Genomic DNA, 16,879 nt, shown 5'->3' with positions numbered 1-16,879 from the left:
AAGGGAAGGGAAGGGAAGGGAAGGGAAGGGAAGGGAAGGGAAGGGAAGGGAAGGGAAGGGAAGGGAAGGGACTTCTCGGTCTAGGTTGAATGCGCGAAAACACACGCACACAAACACACTCGACTTCTTCTCACAAACACACTCGACTTCTTCTCATACCTGCCTACATGGATGTTAGGTTAGACTAGTGGTGAGAAACGGTTGCTTTGCAATTGGGCAAGTAGCATCATCAAGAGCCGGAAAAAACCAGGACGGACGGCTCAGCGTTGTCAGTGTACGTGTCAGGATTCATGGACGGCTGAGGCTGAGGCTGAGGCTGAGGCTGAGGGGACGGGTTAGTGGTAGTGTACTGCTTAGGATTAGGGGGTCAAGTCGTTTCGCTTAGGGGGAGGGGGAGGGGGAGGGAACGGGGACGGTCGAGGGTTAGCGTACGGCTTGGGGTACATGTCAGTGTGACTGTGGGGCTACGGGTAAGTGTAAGTGTTAGGAATAGGAGTAGGGTCAGGCTACGGGTAAGTGTAAGTGTTAGGAATAGGAGTAGGGTCAGGCTACGGGTAAGTGTAAGTGTTAGGAATAGGAGTAGGGTCAGGCTACGGGTAAGTGTAAGTGTTAGGAATAGGAGTAGGGTCAGGCTACGGGTAAGTGTTGTTAGGAATAGTGGGTCAGGCTACGGGTAAGTGTAAGTGTTAGGAATAGGAGTAGGGTCAGGCTACGGGTAAGTGTAAGTGTTAGGAATAGGAGTAGGGTCAGGCTACGGGTAAGTGTAAGTGTTAGGAATAGGAGTAGGGTCAGGCTACGGGTAAGTGTAAGTGTTTGTTAGGAATAGGAGTAGGGTCAGGCTACGGGTAAGTGTAAGTGTTTGTTAGGAATAGGAGTAGGGTCAGGCTACGGGTAAGTGTAAGTGTTTGTTAGGAATAGGAGTAGGGTCAGGCTACGGGTAAGTGTAAGTGTTTGTTAGGAATAGGAGTAGGGTCAGGCTACGGGTAAGTGTAAGTAAGTGTTAGGAATAGGAGTAGGGTCAGGGAACGCGTCCGTGTCGGGGTACTGCTTCGTGCGAGGGTACGACGAGGGTTGTCGAGGGGGAGCGTCCGTGTCTGTCAGGGGACGTGGCAGTGTGTGTGTGTGTGTTTGTTTGTTTGTTAGCGTACGGGGTAGGATGCGTGTACGGCTTAGGGGAAGGCTTGCTTCGGGTAAGGTTGAGGTTTAGCGTGAGGGTTCTGTTTAGGGAACGGCTATGTTGTTTGCTGTTGTAGGGGACAGGTCCGAGTACGTGTCATGGGACAGGTTCACGTCAGCGTGTGGGTTAGGCTTCGCTCAGGGTTGGGGTTCGGCTTAGGGGACGGGTTAGTGTTTGTCTGTCTGTCGCTTAGGGAACGACGACCGTTTCGGATGAGCGTAGGTGTCTGTCAGTCAGGGGACGGGTCAGTGTTTGTTAGCGTACCGGTGAGGATTAGGGGACGGGTTCGGGTCAGGGTCCGGCTCAGCATGAGAGTAGGGGTTAGCGTACGGTTTGGGGTTTGGGCGGGGGGGCGGCCCTTGGCCGAACATGCAAAGAACACATTGAAAGAAATCACAAACCAACAAACAGTGTGGGCCTCACGTTCTGTTCCAGGTGTTTGAGCAGAGTGCACTCTCAACTGCAGCTCCAGAAGACAAGACACATGGACAAAGTGTATCCTAAGGCCCGGAGGGCTCACCTGAACACCAAACAGGAGGAGGAGGCAATTTCCTTCCCTTCCCTGGGCAGAAGCGCAGAGGTGCATCTCTCTCTATGTACAGGTAGGTCCTAGGTTGCATCCCAGAGCACTTTGAACACACAATCTGCTTTGAAACAAACAAACAGAAAGGTTCTTGGTTGATTGGTTGGCCGTCGACTAAGAGAACTACAGAATTCATTCTCTGTAGGAGGGAAGCATTGACTTGCTACTACATTGGTCCACATGAGGAACTGACTGACTTCCAGGAGAAGGAGAATTCAAGCGTGCTAGAGCCACCTGAGGGACTCTATGCCCACTCTCCCTTTTCTAAGAAAGAACCAACCACAGGCCTGAACTCACACACTGAAGCAGCCGTTGGGTGCAATGGGACCTTGGCTCCTGCACACAAGGAATTCAGCCAGAGCAGGACACACACCAGACTGAAATGGAGTCAATCTGAATGCCACGAGGGAAGGGAAGGGAAGGGAAGGGAAGGGAAGGGAAGGGAAGGGAAGGGAAGGGAAGAAGGGAAGGGAAGGGAAGGGAAGGGAAGGGAAGGGAAGGGAAGGGAAGGGAAGGGAAGGGAAGGGAAGGGAAGGGAAGGGAAGGGAAGGGAAGGGAAGGGAAGGGAAGGGAAGGGAAGGGAAGGGAAGGGAAGGGAAGGGAAGGGAAGGGAAGGGAAGGGAAGGGAAGGGAAGGGACTTCTCGGTCTAGGTTGAATGCGCGAAAACACACGCACACAAACACACTCGACTTCTTCTCACAAACACACTCGACTTCTTCTCATACCTGCCTACATGGATGTTAGGTTAGACTAGTGGTGAGAAACGGTTGCTTTGCAATTGGGCAAGTAGCATCATCAAGAGCCGGAAAAAACCAGGACGGACGGCTCAGCGTTGTCAGTGTACGTGTCAGGATTCATGGACGGCTGAGGCTGAGGCTGAGGCTGAGGCTGAGGGGACGGGTTAGTGGTAGTGTACTGCTTAGGATTAGGGGGTCAAGTCGTTTCGCTTAGGGGGAGGGGGAGGGGGAGGGAACGGGGACGGTCGAGGGTTAGCGTACGGCTTGGGGTACATGTCAGTGTGACTGTGGGGCTACGGGTAAGTGTAAGTGTTAGGAATAGGAGTAGGGTCAGGCTACGGGTAAGTGTAAGTGTTAGGAATAGGAGTAGGGTCAGGCTACGGGTAAGTGTAAGTGTTAGATTTCAGGCTACGGGTAAGTGTAAGTGTTAGGAATAGAGTAGGTCAGGCTACGGGTAAGTGTTAAGTGTACACTAAGTGTAAGTGTTAGGAATAGGAGTAGGGTCAGGCTACGGGTAAGTGTAAGTGTTTGTTAGGAATAGGAGTAGGGTCAGGCTACGGGTAAGTGTAAGTGTTTGTTAGGAATAGGAGTAGGGTCAGGCTACGGGTAAGTGTAAGTGTTTGTTAGGAATAGGAGTAGGGTCAGGCTACGGGTAAGTGTAAGTGTTTGTTAGGAATAGGAGTAGGGTCAGGCTACGGGTAAGTGTAAGATTAATTAAGTGTTAGGAATAGGAGTAGGGTCAGGGAACGCGTCCGTGTCGGGGTACTGCTTCGTGCGAGGGTACGACGAGGGTTGTCGAGGGGGAGCGTCCGTGTCTGTCAGGGGACGTGGCAGTGTGTGTGTGTGTGTTTGTTTGTTTGTTAGCGTACGGGGTAGGATGCGTGTACGGCTTAGGGGAAGGCTTGCTTCGGGTAAGGTTGAGGTTTAGCGTGAGGGTTCTGTTTAGGGAACGGCTATGTTGTTTGCTGTTGTAGGGGACAGGTCCGAGTACGTGTCATGGGACAGGTTCACGTCAGCGTGTGGGTTAGGCTTCGCTCAGGGTTGGGGTTCGGCTTAGGGGACGGGTTAGTGTTTGTCTGTCTGTCGCTTAGGGAACGACGACCGTTTCGGATGAGCGTAGGTGTCTGTCAGTCAGGGGACGGGTCAGTGTTTGTTAGCGTACCGGTGAGGATTAGGGGACGGGTTCGGGTCAGGGTCCGGCTCAGCATGAGAGTAGGGGTTAGCGTACGGTTTGGGGTTTGGGCGGGGGGGCGGCCCTTGGCCGAACATGCAAAGAACACATTGAAAGAAATCACAAACCAACAAACAGTGTGGGCCTCACGTTCTGTTCCAGGTGTTTGAGCAGAGTGCACTCTCAACTGCAGCTCCAGAAGACAAGACACATGGACAAAGTGTATCCTAAGGCCCGGAGGGCTCACCTGAACACCAAACAGGAGGAGGAGGCAATTTCCTTCCCTTCCCTGGGCAGAAGCGCAGAGGTGCATCTCTCTCTATGTACAGGTAGGTCCTAGGTTGCATCCCAGAGCACTTTGAACACACAATCTGCTTTGAAACAAACAAACAGAAAGGTTCTTGGTTGATTGGTTGGCCGTCGACTAAGAGAACTACAGAATTCATTCTCTGTAGGAGGGAAGCATTGACTTGCTACTACATTGGTCCACATGAGGAACTGACTGACTTCCAGGAGAAGGAGAATTCAAGCGTGCTAGAGCCACCTGAGGGACTCTATGCCCACTCTCCCTTTTCTAAGAAAGAACCAACCACAGGCCTGAACTCACACACTGAAGCAGCCGTTGGGTGCAATGGGACCTTGGCTCCTGCACACAAGGAATTCAGCCAGAGCAGGACACACACCAGACTGAAATGGAGTCAATCTGAATGCCACGAGGGAAGGGAAGGGAAGGGAAGGGAAGGGAAGGGAAGGGAAGGGAAGGGAAGGGAAGGGAAGGGAAAAGGGAAGGGAAGGGAAGGGAAGGGAAGGGAAGGGAAGGGAAGGGAAGGGAAGGGAAGGGAAGGGAAGGGAAGGGAAGGGAAGGGAAGGGAAGGGAAGGGAAGGGAAGGGAAGGGAAGGGAAGGGAAGGGAAGGGAAGGGAAGGGAAGGGACTTCTCGGTCTAGGTTGAATGCGCGAAAACACACGCACACAAACACACTCGACTTCTTCTCACAAACACACTCGACTTCTTCTCATACCTGCCTACATGGATGTTAGGTTAGACTAGTGGTGAGAAACGGTTGCTTTGCAATTGGGCAAGTAGCATCATCAAGAGCCGGAAAAAACCAGGACGGACGGCTCAGCGTTGTCAGTGTACGTGTCAGGATTCATGGACGGCTGAGGCTGAGGCTGAGGCTGAGGCTGAGGGGACGGGTTAGTGGTAGTGTACTGCTTAGGATTAGGGGGTCAAGTCGTTTCGCTTAGGGGGAGGGGGAGGGGGAGGGAACGGGGACGGTCGAGGGTTAGCGTACGGCTTGGGGTACATGTCAGTGTGACTGTGGGGCTACGGGTAAGTGTAAGTGTTAGGAATAGGAGTAGGGTCAGGCTACGGGTAAGTGTAAGTGTTAGGAATAGGAGTAGGGTCAGGCTACGGGTAAGTGTAAGTGTTAGGAATAGGAGTAGGGTCAGGCTACGGGTAAGTGTAAGTGTTAGGAATAGGAGTAGGGTCAGGCTACGGGTAAGTGTAAGTGTTAGGAATAGGAGTAGGGTCAGGCTACGGGTAAGTGTAAGTGTTAGGAATAGGAGTAGGGTCAGGCTACGGGTAAGTGTAAGTGTTAGGAATAGGAGTAGGGTCAGGCTACGGGTAAGTGTAAGTGTTTGTTAGGAATAGGAGTAGGGTCAGGCTACGGGTAAGTGTTAGGAATAGGAGTAGGGTCAGGCTACGGGTAAGTGTTAGGAATAGGAGTAGGGTCAGGCTACGGGTAAGTGTAAGTGTTAGGAATAGGAGTAGGGTCAGGCTACGGGTAAGTGTAAGTGTTTGTTAGGAATAGGAGTAGGGTCAGGCTACGGGTAAGTGTGTGTTAGGAACAGGAGTAGGGTCAGGCTACGGGTAAGTGTGTGTTAGGAATAGGAATAGGGTCAGGCTACGGGTAAGTGTAAGTGTTAGGAATAGGAGTAGGGTCAGGCTACGGGTAAGTGTGTGTTAGGAATAGGAGTAGGGTCAGGCTACGGGTAAGTGTGTGTTAGGAACAGGAGTAGGGTCAGGCTACGGGTAAGTGTGTGTTAGGAACAGGAATAGGGTCAGGCTACGGGTAAGTGTAAGTGTTAGGAATAGGAGTAGGGTCAGGCTACGGGTAAGTGTTAGGAATAGGAGTAGGGTCAGGCTACGGGTAAGTGTGTGTTAGGAATAGGAGTAGGGTCAGGCTACGGGTAAGTGTAAGTGTTTGTTAGGAATAGGAGTAGGGTCAGGCTACGGGTAAGTGTTAGGAATGGAGTAGGGTCAGGCTACGGGTAAGTTTAGGAATGGAGTAGGGTCAGGCTACGGGTAAGTGTGTGTTAGGAATAGGAGTAGGGTCAGGCTACGGGTAAGTGTAAGTGTTTGTTAGGAATAGGAGTAGGGTCAGGCTACGGGTAAGTGTGTGTTAGGAACAGGAGTAGGGTCAGGCTACGGGTAAGTGTAAGTGTTGTTAGGAATAGGAGTAGGGTCAGGCTACGGGTAAGTGTTAGGAATAGGAGTAGGGTCAGGCTACGGGTAAGTGTTAGGAATGGAGTAGGGTCAGGCTACGGGTAAGTGTGTGTTAGGAATAGGAGTAGGGTCAGGCTACGGGTAAGTGTGTGTTAGGAATAGGGTGGGTCAGGCTACGGGTAAGTGTAAGTGTTAGGAACAGGGTGGGTCAGGCTACGGGTAAGTGTAAGTGTTAGGAACGGGTGGGTCAGGCTACGGGTAAGTGTGTGTTAGGAACAGGGTGGGTCAGGCTACGGGTAAGTGTAAGTTTGTTAGGAATGGGTGGGTCAGGCTACGGGTAAGTTGTTTAGGAACGGTGGGTCAGGCTACGGGTAAGTTGTGTTAGGAATGGGTGGGTCAGGCTACTGGTAGTTAAGTTAGGTGGTGGGTCAGGCTACGGGTAAGTTGTGTGGGTCAGGCTACGGGTAGTTTTCAGGCTACTGGTAATTCACTACGGTAAGTTAAGTGTTTGTTAGGAATAGGAGTAGGGTCAGGCTACGGGTAAGTGTAAGTGTTAGGAATAGGAGTAGGGTCAGGCTACGGGTAAGTGTAAGTGTTAGGAATGGGTGGGTCCGGCTACGGGTAAGTGTGTGTTAGGACGGGTGGGTCAGGCTACGGGTAAGTTTCTTTTTCTCTATTATTCTCTAATTGTTTATCTACGGTAAGTGTGTGTTAGGAATAGGAGTAGGGTCAGGCTACGGGTAAGTGTGTGTTAGGAATAGGAGTAGGGTCAGGCTACGGGTAAGTGTAAGTGTTTGTTAGGAATAGGAGTAGGGTCAGGCTACGGGTAAGTGTAAGTGTTAGGAATAGGAGTAGGGTCAGGCTACGGGTAAGTGTAAGTGTTAGGAACAGGAGTAGGGTCCGGCTACGGGTAAGTGTAAGTGTTAGGAACAGGAGTAGGGTCAGGCTACGGGTAAGTGTGTGTTAGGAATAGGAGTAGGGTCAGGCTACTGGTAAGTGTAAGTGTTTGTTAGGAATAGGAGTAGGGTCAGGCTACGGGTAAGTGTTAGGAATAGGAGTAGGGTCAGGCTACGGGTAAGTGTTAGGAATAGGAGTAGGGTCAGGCTACTGGTAAGTGTAAGTGTTTGTTAGGAATAGGAGTAGGGTCAGGCTACGGGTAAGTGTTAGGAATAGGAGTAGGGTCAGGCTACGGGTAAGTGTTAGGAACAGGAGTAGGGTCAGGCTACGGGTAAGTGTGTGTTAGGAATAGGAGTAGGGTCAGGCTACGGGTAAGTGTAAGTGTTTGTTAGGAATAGGAGTAGGGTCAGGCTACGGGTAAGTGTAAGTGTTAGGAATAGGAGTAGGGTCAGGCTACGGGTAAGTGTAAGTGTTAGGAACAGGAGTAGGGTCCGGCTACGGGTAAGTGTAAGTGTTAGGAACAGGAGTAGGGTCAGGCTACGGGTAAGTGTGTGTTAGGAACAGGAGTAGGGTCAGGCTACGGGTAAGTGTTAGGAATAGGAGTAGGGTCAGGCTACGGGTAAGTGTTAGGAACAGGAGTAGGGTCAGGCTACGGGTAAGTGTAAGTGTTTGTTAGGAATAGGAGTAGGGTCAGGCTACGGGTAAGTGTAAGTGTTAGGAATAGGAGTAGGGTCAGGCTACGGGTAAGTGTAAGTGTTAGGAATAGGAGTAGGGTCAGGCTACGGGTAAGTGTAAGTGTTAGGAATAGGAGTAGGGTCCGGCTACGGGTAAGTGTGTGTTAGGAACAGGAGTAGGGTCAGGCTACGGGTAAGTGTTAGGAACAGGAGTAGGGTCAGGCTACGGGTAAGTGTTAGGAATAGGAGTAGGGTCAGGCTACGGGTAAGTGTGTGTTAGGAACAGGAATAGGGTCAGGCTACGGGTAAGTGTGTGTTAGGAACAGGAGTAGGGTCAGGCTACGGGTAAGTGTGTGTTAGGAATAGGAATAGGGTCAGGCTACGGGTAAGTGTAAGTGTTAGGAATAGGAGTAGGGTCAGGCTACGGGTAAGTGTAAGTGTTAGGAATAGGAGTAGGGTCAGGCTACGGGTAAGTGTGTGTTAGGAATAGGAGTAGGGTCAGGCTACGGGTAAGTGTAAGTGTTAGGAATAGGAGTAGGGTCCGGCTACGGGTAAGTGTGTGTTAGGAACAGGAGTAGGGTCAGGCTACGGGTAAGTGTTAGGAACAGGAGTAGGGTCAGGCTACGGGTAAGTGTTAGGAATAGGAGTAGGGTCAGGCTACGGGTAAGTGTGTGTTAGGAACAGGAATAGGGTCAGGCTACGGGTAAGTGTGTGTTAGGAACAGGAGTAGGGTCAGGCTACGGGTAAGTGTGTGTTAGGAATAGGAATAGGGTCAGGCTACGGGTAAGTGTAAGTGTTAGGAATAGGAGTAGGGTCAGGCTACGGGTAAGTGTTAGGAATAGGAGTAGGGTCAGGCTACGGGTAAGTGTGTGTTAGGAATAGGAGTAGGGTCAGGCTACGGGTAAGTGTGTGTTAGGAATAGGAGTAGGGTCAGGCTACGGGTAAGTGTGTGTTAGGAATAGGAGTAGGGTCAGGCTACGGGTAAGTGTAAGTGTTAGGAATAGGAGTAGGGTCAGGCTACGGGTAAGTGTTAGGAATAGGAGTAGGGTCAGGCTACGGGTAAGTGTAAGTGTTTGTTAGGAATAGGAGTAGGGTCAGGCTACGGGTAAGTGTTAGGAACAGGAGTAGGGTCAGGCTACGGGTAAGTGTAAGTGTTTGTTAGGAATAGGAGTAGGGTCAGGCTACGGGTAAGTGTAAGTGTTAGGAATAGGAGTAGGGTCAGGCTACGGGTAAGTGTAAGTGTTAGGAACAGGAGTAGGGTCCGGCTACGGGTAAGTGTAAGTGTTAGGAACAGGAGTAGGGTCAGGCTACGGGTAAGTGTGTGTTAGGAATAGGAGTAGGGTCAGGCTACTGGTAAGTGTAAGTGTTTGTTAGGAATAGGAGTAGGGTCAGGCTACGGGTAAGTGTTAGGAATAGGAGTAGGGTCAGGCTACGGGTAAGTGTTAGGAATAGGAGTAGGGTCAGGCTACGGGTAAGTGTTAGGAATAGGAGTAGGGTCAGGCTACTGGTAAGTGTAAGTGTTTGTTAGGAATAGGAGTAGGGTCAGGCTACGGGTAAGTGTTAGGAACAGGAGTAGGGTCAGGCTACGGGTAAGTGTGTGTTAGGAACAGGAGTAGGGTCAGGCTACGGGTAAGTGTAAGTGTTAGGAACAGGAGTAGGGTCAGGCTACGGGTAAGTGTAAGTGTTAGGAATAGGAGTAGGGTCAGGCTACGGGTAAGTGTAAGTGTTAGGAATAGGAGTAGGGTCAGGCTACGGGTAAGTGTGTGTTAGGAATAGGAGTAGGGTCAGGCTACGGGTAAGTGTGTGTTAGGAATAGGAGTAGGGTCAGGCTACGGGTAAGTGTGTGTTAGGAATAGGAGTAGGGTCAGGCTACGGGTAAGTGTTAGGAATAGGAGTAGGGTCAGGCTACGGGTAAGTGTAAGTGTTTGTTAGGAATAGGAGTAGGGTCAGGCTACGGGTAAGTGTTAGGAACAGGAGTAGGGTCAGGCTACGGGTAAGTGTAAGTGTTTGTTAGGAATAGGAGTAGGGTCAGGCTACGGGTAAGTGTAAGTGTTAGGAATAGGAGTAGGGTCAGGCTACGGGTAAGTGTAAGTGTTAGGAACAGGAGTAGGGTCCGGCTACGGGTAAGTGTAAGTGTTAGGAACAGGAGTAGGGTCAGGCTACGGGTAAGTGTGTGTTAGGAATAGGAGTAGGGTCAGGCTACTGGTAAGTGTAAGTGTTTGTTAGGAATAGGAGTAGGGTCAGGCTACGGGTAAGTGTTAGGAATAGGAGTAGGGTCAGGCTACGGGTAAGTGTTAGGAATAGGAGTAGGGTCAGGCTACTGGTAAGTGTAAGTGTTTGTTAGGAATAGGAGTAGGGTCAGGCTACGGGTAAGTGTTAGGAATAGGAGTAGGGTCAGGCTACGGGTAAGTGTTAGGAACAGGAGTAGGGTCAGGCTACGGGTAAGTGTAAGTGTTTGTTAGGAATAGGAGTAGGGTCAGGCTACGGGTAAGTGTAAGTGTTAGGAATAGGAGTAGGGTCAGGCTACGGGTAAGTGTAAGTGTTAGGAATAGGAGTAGGGTCAGGCTACGGGTAAGTGTAAGTGTTAGGAATAGGAGTAGGGTCCGGCTACGGGTAAGTGTGTGTTAGGAACAGGAGTAGGGTCAGGCTACGGGTAAGTGTTAGGAACAGGAGTAGGGTCAGGCTACGGGTAAGTGTTAGGAATAGGAGTAGGGTCAGGCTACGGGTAAGTGTGTGTTAGGAACAGGAATAGGGTCAGGCTACGGGTAAGTGTGTGTTAGGAACAGGAGTAGGGTCAGGCTACGGGTAAGTGTGTGTTAGGAATAGGAATAGGGTCAGGCTACGGGTAAGTGTAAGTGTTAGGAATAGGAGTAGGGTCAGGCTACGGGTAAGTGTTAGGAATAGGAGTAGGGTCAGGCTACGGGTAAGTGTGTGTTAGGAATAGGAGTAGGGTCAGGCTACGGGTAAGTGTGTGTTAGGAATAGGAGTAGGGTCAGGCTACGGGTAAGTGTAAGTGTTAGGAATAGGAGTAGGGTCAGGCTACGGGTAAGTGTTAGGAATAGGAGTAGGGTCAGGCTACGGGTAAGTGTAAGTGTTTGTTAGGAATAGGAGTAGGGTCAGGCTACGGGTAAGTGTAAGTGTTAGGAATAGGAGTAGGGTCAGGCTACGGGTAAGTGTAAGTGTTAGGAACAGGAGTAGGGTCCGGCTACGGGTAAGTGTAAGTGTTAGGAACAGGAGTAGGGTCAGGCTACGGGTAAGTGTGTGTTAGGAATAGGAGTAGGGTCAGGCTACTGGTAAGTGTAAGTGTTTGTTAGGAATAGGAGTAGGGTCAGGCTACGGGTAAGTGTAAGTGTTAGGAATAGGAGTAGGGTCAGGCTACGGGTAAGTGTTAGGAATAGGAGTAGGGTCAGGCTACTGGTAAGTGTAAGTGTTTGTTAGGAATAGGAGTAGGGTCAGGCTACGGGTAAGTGTTAGGAATAGGAGTAGGGTCAGGCTACGGGTAAGTGTTAGGAACAGGAGTAGGGTCAGGCTACGGGTAAGTGTAAGTGTTTGTTAGGAATAGGAGTAGGGTCAGGCTACGGGTAAGTGTAAGTGTTAGGAATAGGAGTAGGGTCAGGCTACGGGTAAGTGTAAGTGTTAGGAATAGGAGTAGGGTCAGGCTACGGGTAAGTGTAAGTGTTAGGAATAGGAGTAGGGTCCGGCTACGGGTAAGTGTAAGTGTTAGGAACAGGAGTAGGGTCAGGCTACGGGTAAGTGTGTGTTAGGAACAGGAGTAGGGTCAGGCTACGGGTAAGTGTTAGGAATAGGAGTAGGGTCAGGCTACGGGTAAGTGTTAGGAACAGGAGTAGGGTCAGGCTACGGGTAAGTGTAAGTGTTTGTTAGGAATAGGAGTAGGGTCAGGCTACGGGTAAGTGTAAGTGTTAGGAATAGGAGTAGGGTCAGGCTACGGGTAAGTGTAAGTGTTAGGAATAGGAGTAGGGTCAGGCTACGGGTAAGTGTTTGTTAGGAATAGGAGTAGGGTCAGGCTACGGGTAAGTGTAAGTGTTAGGAACAGGAGTAGGGTCAGGCTACGGGTAAGTGTTAGGAATAGGAGTAGGGTCAGGCTACGGGTAAGTGTAAGTGTTAGGAATAGGAGTAGGGTCAGGCTACGGGTAAGTGTTAGGAATAGGAGTAGGGTCAGGCTACGGGTAAGTGTTAGGAATAGGAGTAGGGTCAGGCTACGGGTAAGTGTAAGTGTTAGGAATAGGAGTAGGGTCAGGCTACGGGTAAGTGTGTGTTAGGAACAGGAGTAGGGTCAGGCTACGGGTAAGTGTTAGGAATAGGAGTAGGGTCAGGGAACGCGTCCGTGTCGGGGTACTGCTTCGTGCGAGGGTACGACGAGGGTTGTCGAGGGGGAGCGTCCGTGTCTGTCAGGGGACGTGGCAGTGTGTGTGTGTGTGTTTGTTTGTTTGTTAGCGTACGGGGTAGGATGCGTGTACGGCTTAGGGGAAGGCTTGCTTCGGGTAAGGTTGAGGTTTAGCGTGAGGGTTCTGTTTAGGGAACGGCTATGTTGTTTGCTGTTGTAGGGGACAGGTCCGAGTACGTGTCATGGGACAGGTTCACGTCAGCGTGTGGGTTAGGCTTCGCTCAGGGTTGGGGTTCGGCTTAGGGGACGGGTTAGTGTTTGTCTGTCTGTCGCTTAGGGAACGACGACCGTTTCGGATGAGCGTAGGTGTCTGTCAGTCAGGGGACGGGTCAGTGTTTGTTAGCGTACCGGTGAGGATTAGGGGACGGGTTCGGGTCAGGGTCCGGCTCAGCATGAGAGTAGGGGTTAGCGTACGGTTTGGGGTTTGGGCGGGGGGGCGGCCCTTGGCCGAACATGCAAAGAACACATTGAAAGAAATCACAAACCAACAAACAGTGTGGGCCTCACGTTCTGTTCCAGGTGTTTGAGCAGAGTGCACTCTCAACTGCAGCTCCAGAAGACAAGACACATGGACAAAGTGTATCCTAAGGCCCGGAGGGCTCACCTGAACACCAAACAGGAGGAGGAGGCAATTTCCTTCCCTTCCCTGGGCAGAAGCGCAGAGGTGCATCTCTCTCTATGTACAGGTAGGTCCTAGGTTGCATCCCAGAGCACTTTGAACACACAATCTGCTTTGAAACAAACAAACAGAAAGGTTCTTGGTTGATTGGTTGGCCGTCGACTAAGAGAACTACAGAATTCATTCTCTGTAGGAGGGAAGCATTGACTTGCTACTACATTGGTCCACATGAGGAACTGACTGACTTCCAGGAGAAGGAGAATTCAAGCGTGCTAGAGCCACCTGAGGGACTCTATGCCCACTCTCCCTTTTCTAAGAAAGAACCAACCACAGGCCTGAACTCACACACTGAAGCAGCCGTTGGGTGCAATGGGACCTTGGCTCCTGCACACAAGGAATTCAGCCAGAGCAGGACACACACCAGACTGAAATGGAGTCAATCTGAATGCCACGAGGGAAGGGAAGGGAAGGGAAGGGAAGGGAAGGGAAGGGAAGGGAAGGGAAGGGAAGGGACTTCTCGGTCTAGGTTGAATGCGCGAAAACACACGCACACAAACACACTCGACTTCTTCTCACAAACACACTCGACTTCTTCTCATACCTGCCTACATGGATGTTAGGTTAGACTAGTGGTGAGAAACGGTTGCTTTGCAATTGGGCAAGTAGCATCATCAAGAGCCGGAAAAAACCAGGACGGACGGCTCAGCGTTGTCAGTGTACGTGTCAGGATTCATGGGCGGCTGAGGCTGAGGCTGAGGCTGAGGCTGAGGGGACGGGTTAGTGGTAGTGTACTGCTTAGGATTAGGGGGTCAAGTCGTTTCGCTTAGGGGGAGGGGGAGGGGGAACGGGGACGGTCGAGGGTTAGCGTACGGCTTGGGGTACATGTCAGTGTGACTGTGGGGCTACGGGTAAGTGTAAGTGTTAGGAATAGGAGTAGGGTCAGGCTACGGGTAAGTGTAAGTGTTAGGAATAGGAGTAGGGTCAGGCTACGGGTAAGTGTAAGTGTTAGGAATAGGAGTAGGGTCAGGCTACGGGTAAGTGTAAGTGTTAGGAATAGGAGTAGGGTCAGGCTACGGGTAAGTGTGTGTTAGGAACAGGAGTAGGGTCAGGCTACGGGTAAGTGTGTGTTAGGAATAGGAATAGGGTCAGGCTACGGGTAAGTGTAAGTGTTAGGAATAGGAGTAGGGTCAGGCTACGGGTAAGTGTTAGGAATAGGAGTAGGGTCAGGCTACGGGTAAGTGTGTGTTAGGAATAGGAGTAGGGTCAGGCTACGGGTAAGTGTAAGTGTTTGTTAGGAATAGGAGTAGGGTCAGGCTACGGGTAAGTGTTAGGAATAGGAGTAGGGTCAGGCTACGGGTAAGTGTTAGGAATAGGAGTAGGGTCAGGCTACGGGTAAGTGTGTGTTAGGAATAGGAGTAGGGTCAGGCTACGGGTAAGTGTGTGTTAGGAATAGGAGTAGGGTCAGGCTACGGGTAAGTGTAAGTGTTAGGAACAGGAGTAGGGTCAGGCTACGGGTAAGTGTAAGTGTTAGGAACAGGAGTAGGGTCAGGCTACGGGTAAGTGTAAGTGTTAGGAACAGGAGTAGGGTCAGGCTACGGGTAAGTGTAAGTGTTAGGAACAGGAGTAGGGTCAGGCTACGGGTAAGTGTGTGTTAGGAATAGGAGTAGGGTCAGGCTACGGGTAAGTGTTAGGAACAGGAGTAGGGTCAGGCTACGGGTAAGTGTAAGTGTTTGTTAGGAATAGGAGTAGGGTCAGGCTACGGGTAAGTGTAAGTGTTAGGAATAGGAGTAGGGTCAGGCTACGGGTAAGTGTAAGTGTTAGGAATAGGAGTAGGGTCAGGCTACGGGTAAGTGTTTGTTAGGAATAGGAGTAGGGTCAGGCTACGGGTAAGTGTAAGTGTTAGGAACAGGAGTAGGGTCAGGCTACGGGTAAGTGTAAGTGTTAGGAATAGGAGTAGGGTCAGGCTACGGGTAAGTGTTAGGAACAGGAGTAGGGTCAGGCTACGGGTAAGTGTTAGGAATAGGAGTAGGGTCAGGCTACGGGTAAGTGTGTGTTAGGAACAGGAATAGGGTCAGGCTACGGGTAAGTGTGTGTTAGGAACAGGAGTAGGGTCAGGCTACGGGTAAGTGTGTGTTAGGAATAGGAATAGGGTCAGGCTACGGGTAAGTGTAAGTGTTAGGAATAGGAGTAGGGTCAGGCTACGGGTAAGTGTTAGGAATAGGAGTAGGGTCAGGCTACGGGTAAGTGTGTGTTAGGAATAGGAGTAGGGTCAGGCTACGGGTAAGTGTGTGTTAGGAATAGGAGTAGGGTCAGGCTACGGGTAAGTGTGTGTTAGGAATAGGAGTAGGGTCAGGCTACGGGTAAGTGTAAGTGTTAGGAATAGGAGTAGGGTCAGGCTACGGGTAAGTGTTAGGAATAGGAGTAGGGTCAGGCTACGGGTAAGTGTAAGTGTTTGTTAGGAATAGGAGTAGGGTCAGGCTACGGGTAAGTGTTAGGAACAGGAGTAGGGTCAGGCTACGGGTAAGTGTAAGTGTTTGTTAGGAATAGGAGTAGGGTCAGGCTACGGGTAAGTGTAAGTGTTAGGAATAGGAGTAGGGTCAGGCTACGGGTAAGTGTAAGTGTTAGGAACAGGAGTAGGGTCCGGCTACGGGTAAGTGTAAGTGTTAGGAACAGGAGTAGGGTCAGGCTACGGGTAAGTGTGTGTTAGGAATAGGAGTAGGGTCAGGCTACGGGTAAGTGTAAGTGTTTGTTAGGAATAGGAGTAGGGTCAGGCTACGGGTAAGTGTAAGTGTTAGGAATAGGAGTAGGGTCAGGCTACGGGTAAGTGTTAGGAACAGGAGTAGGGTCAGGCTACGGGTAAGTGTAAGTGTTTGTTAGGAATAGGAGTAGGGTCAGGCTACGGGTAAGTGTAAGTGTTAGGAATAGGAGTAGGGTCAGGCTACGGGTAAGTGTAAGTGTTAGGAATAGGAGTAGGGTCAGGCTACGGGTAAGTGTAAGTGTTAGGAACAGGAGTAGGGTCCGGCTACGGGTAAGTGTAAGTGTTAGGAACAGGAGTAGGGTCAGGCTACGGGTAAGTGTGTGTTAGGAACAGGAGTAGGGTCAGGCTACGGGTAAGTGTTAGGAATAGGAGTAGGGTCAGGCTACGGGTAAGTGTGTATTAGGAACAGGAATAGGGTCAGGCTACGGGTAAGTGTGTGTTAGGAACAGGAGTAGGGTCAGGCTACGGGTAAGTGTAAGTGTTAGGAATAGGAGTAGGGTCAGGCTACGGGTAAGTGTAAGTGTTAGGAATAGTAGTAGGGTCAGGCTACGGGTAAGTGTTAGGAATAGGAGTAGGGTCAGGCTACGGGTAAGTGTTAGGAATAGGAGTAGGGTCAGGCTACGGGTAAGTGTTAGGAATAGGAGTAGGGTCAGGCTACGGGTAAGTGTGTGTTAGGAACAGGAGTAGGGTCAGGCTACGGGTAAGTGTTAGGAATAGGAGTAGGGTCAGGGAACGCGTCCGTGTCGGGGTACTGTTTCGTGCGAGGGTACGACGAGGGTTGTCGAGGGGGAGCGTCCGTGTCTGTCAGGGGACGTGGCAGTGTGTGTGTGTGTGTTTGTTTGTTTGTTAGCGTACGGGGTAGGATGCGTGTACGGCTTAGGGGAAGGCTTGCTTCGGGTAAGGTTGAGGTTTAGCGTGAGGGTTCTGTTTAGGGAACGGCTATGTTGTTTGCTGTTGTAGGGGACAGGTCCGAGTACGTGTCATGGGACAGGTTCACGTCAGCGTGTGGGTTAGGCTTCGCTCAGGGTTGGGGTTCGGCTTAGGGGACGGGTTAGTGTTTGTCTGTCTGTCGGCTTAGGGAACGACGACCGTTTCGGATGAGCGTAGGTGTCTGTCAGTCAGGGGACGGGTCAGTGTTTGTTAGCGTACCGGTGAGGATTAGGGGACGGGTTCGGGTCAGGGTCCGGCTCAGCATGAGAGTAGGGGTTAGCGTACGGTTTGGGGTTTGGGCGGGGGGGCGGCCCTTGGCCGAACATGCAAAGAACACATTGAAAGAAATCACAAACCAACAAACAGTGTGGGCCTCACGTTCTGTTCCAGGTGTTTGAGCAGAGTGCACTCTCAACTGCAGCTCCAGAAGACAAGACACATGGACAAAGTGTATCCTAAGGCCCGGAGGGCTCACCTGAA

The sequence above is a fragment of the Delphinapterus leucas genome, unplaced genomic scaffold (genome assembly GCF_059928025.1).
Source record: "Delphinapterus leucas isolate spDelLeu-1000000601 "Yukka" unplaced genomic scaffold, BTC_Dleu_Yukka2 spDelLeu_asBTCV2_sq79, whole genome shotgun sequence".
Lineage (NCBI taxonomy): Eukaryota > Metazoa > Chordata > Mammalia > Artiodactyla > Monodontidae > Delphinapterus > Delphinapterus leucas.
The sequence above is the reverse complement of the archived record's forward strand: the minus strand, read 5'-3'. Positions refer to the sequence as shown.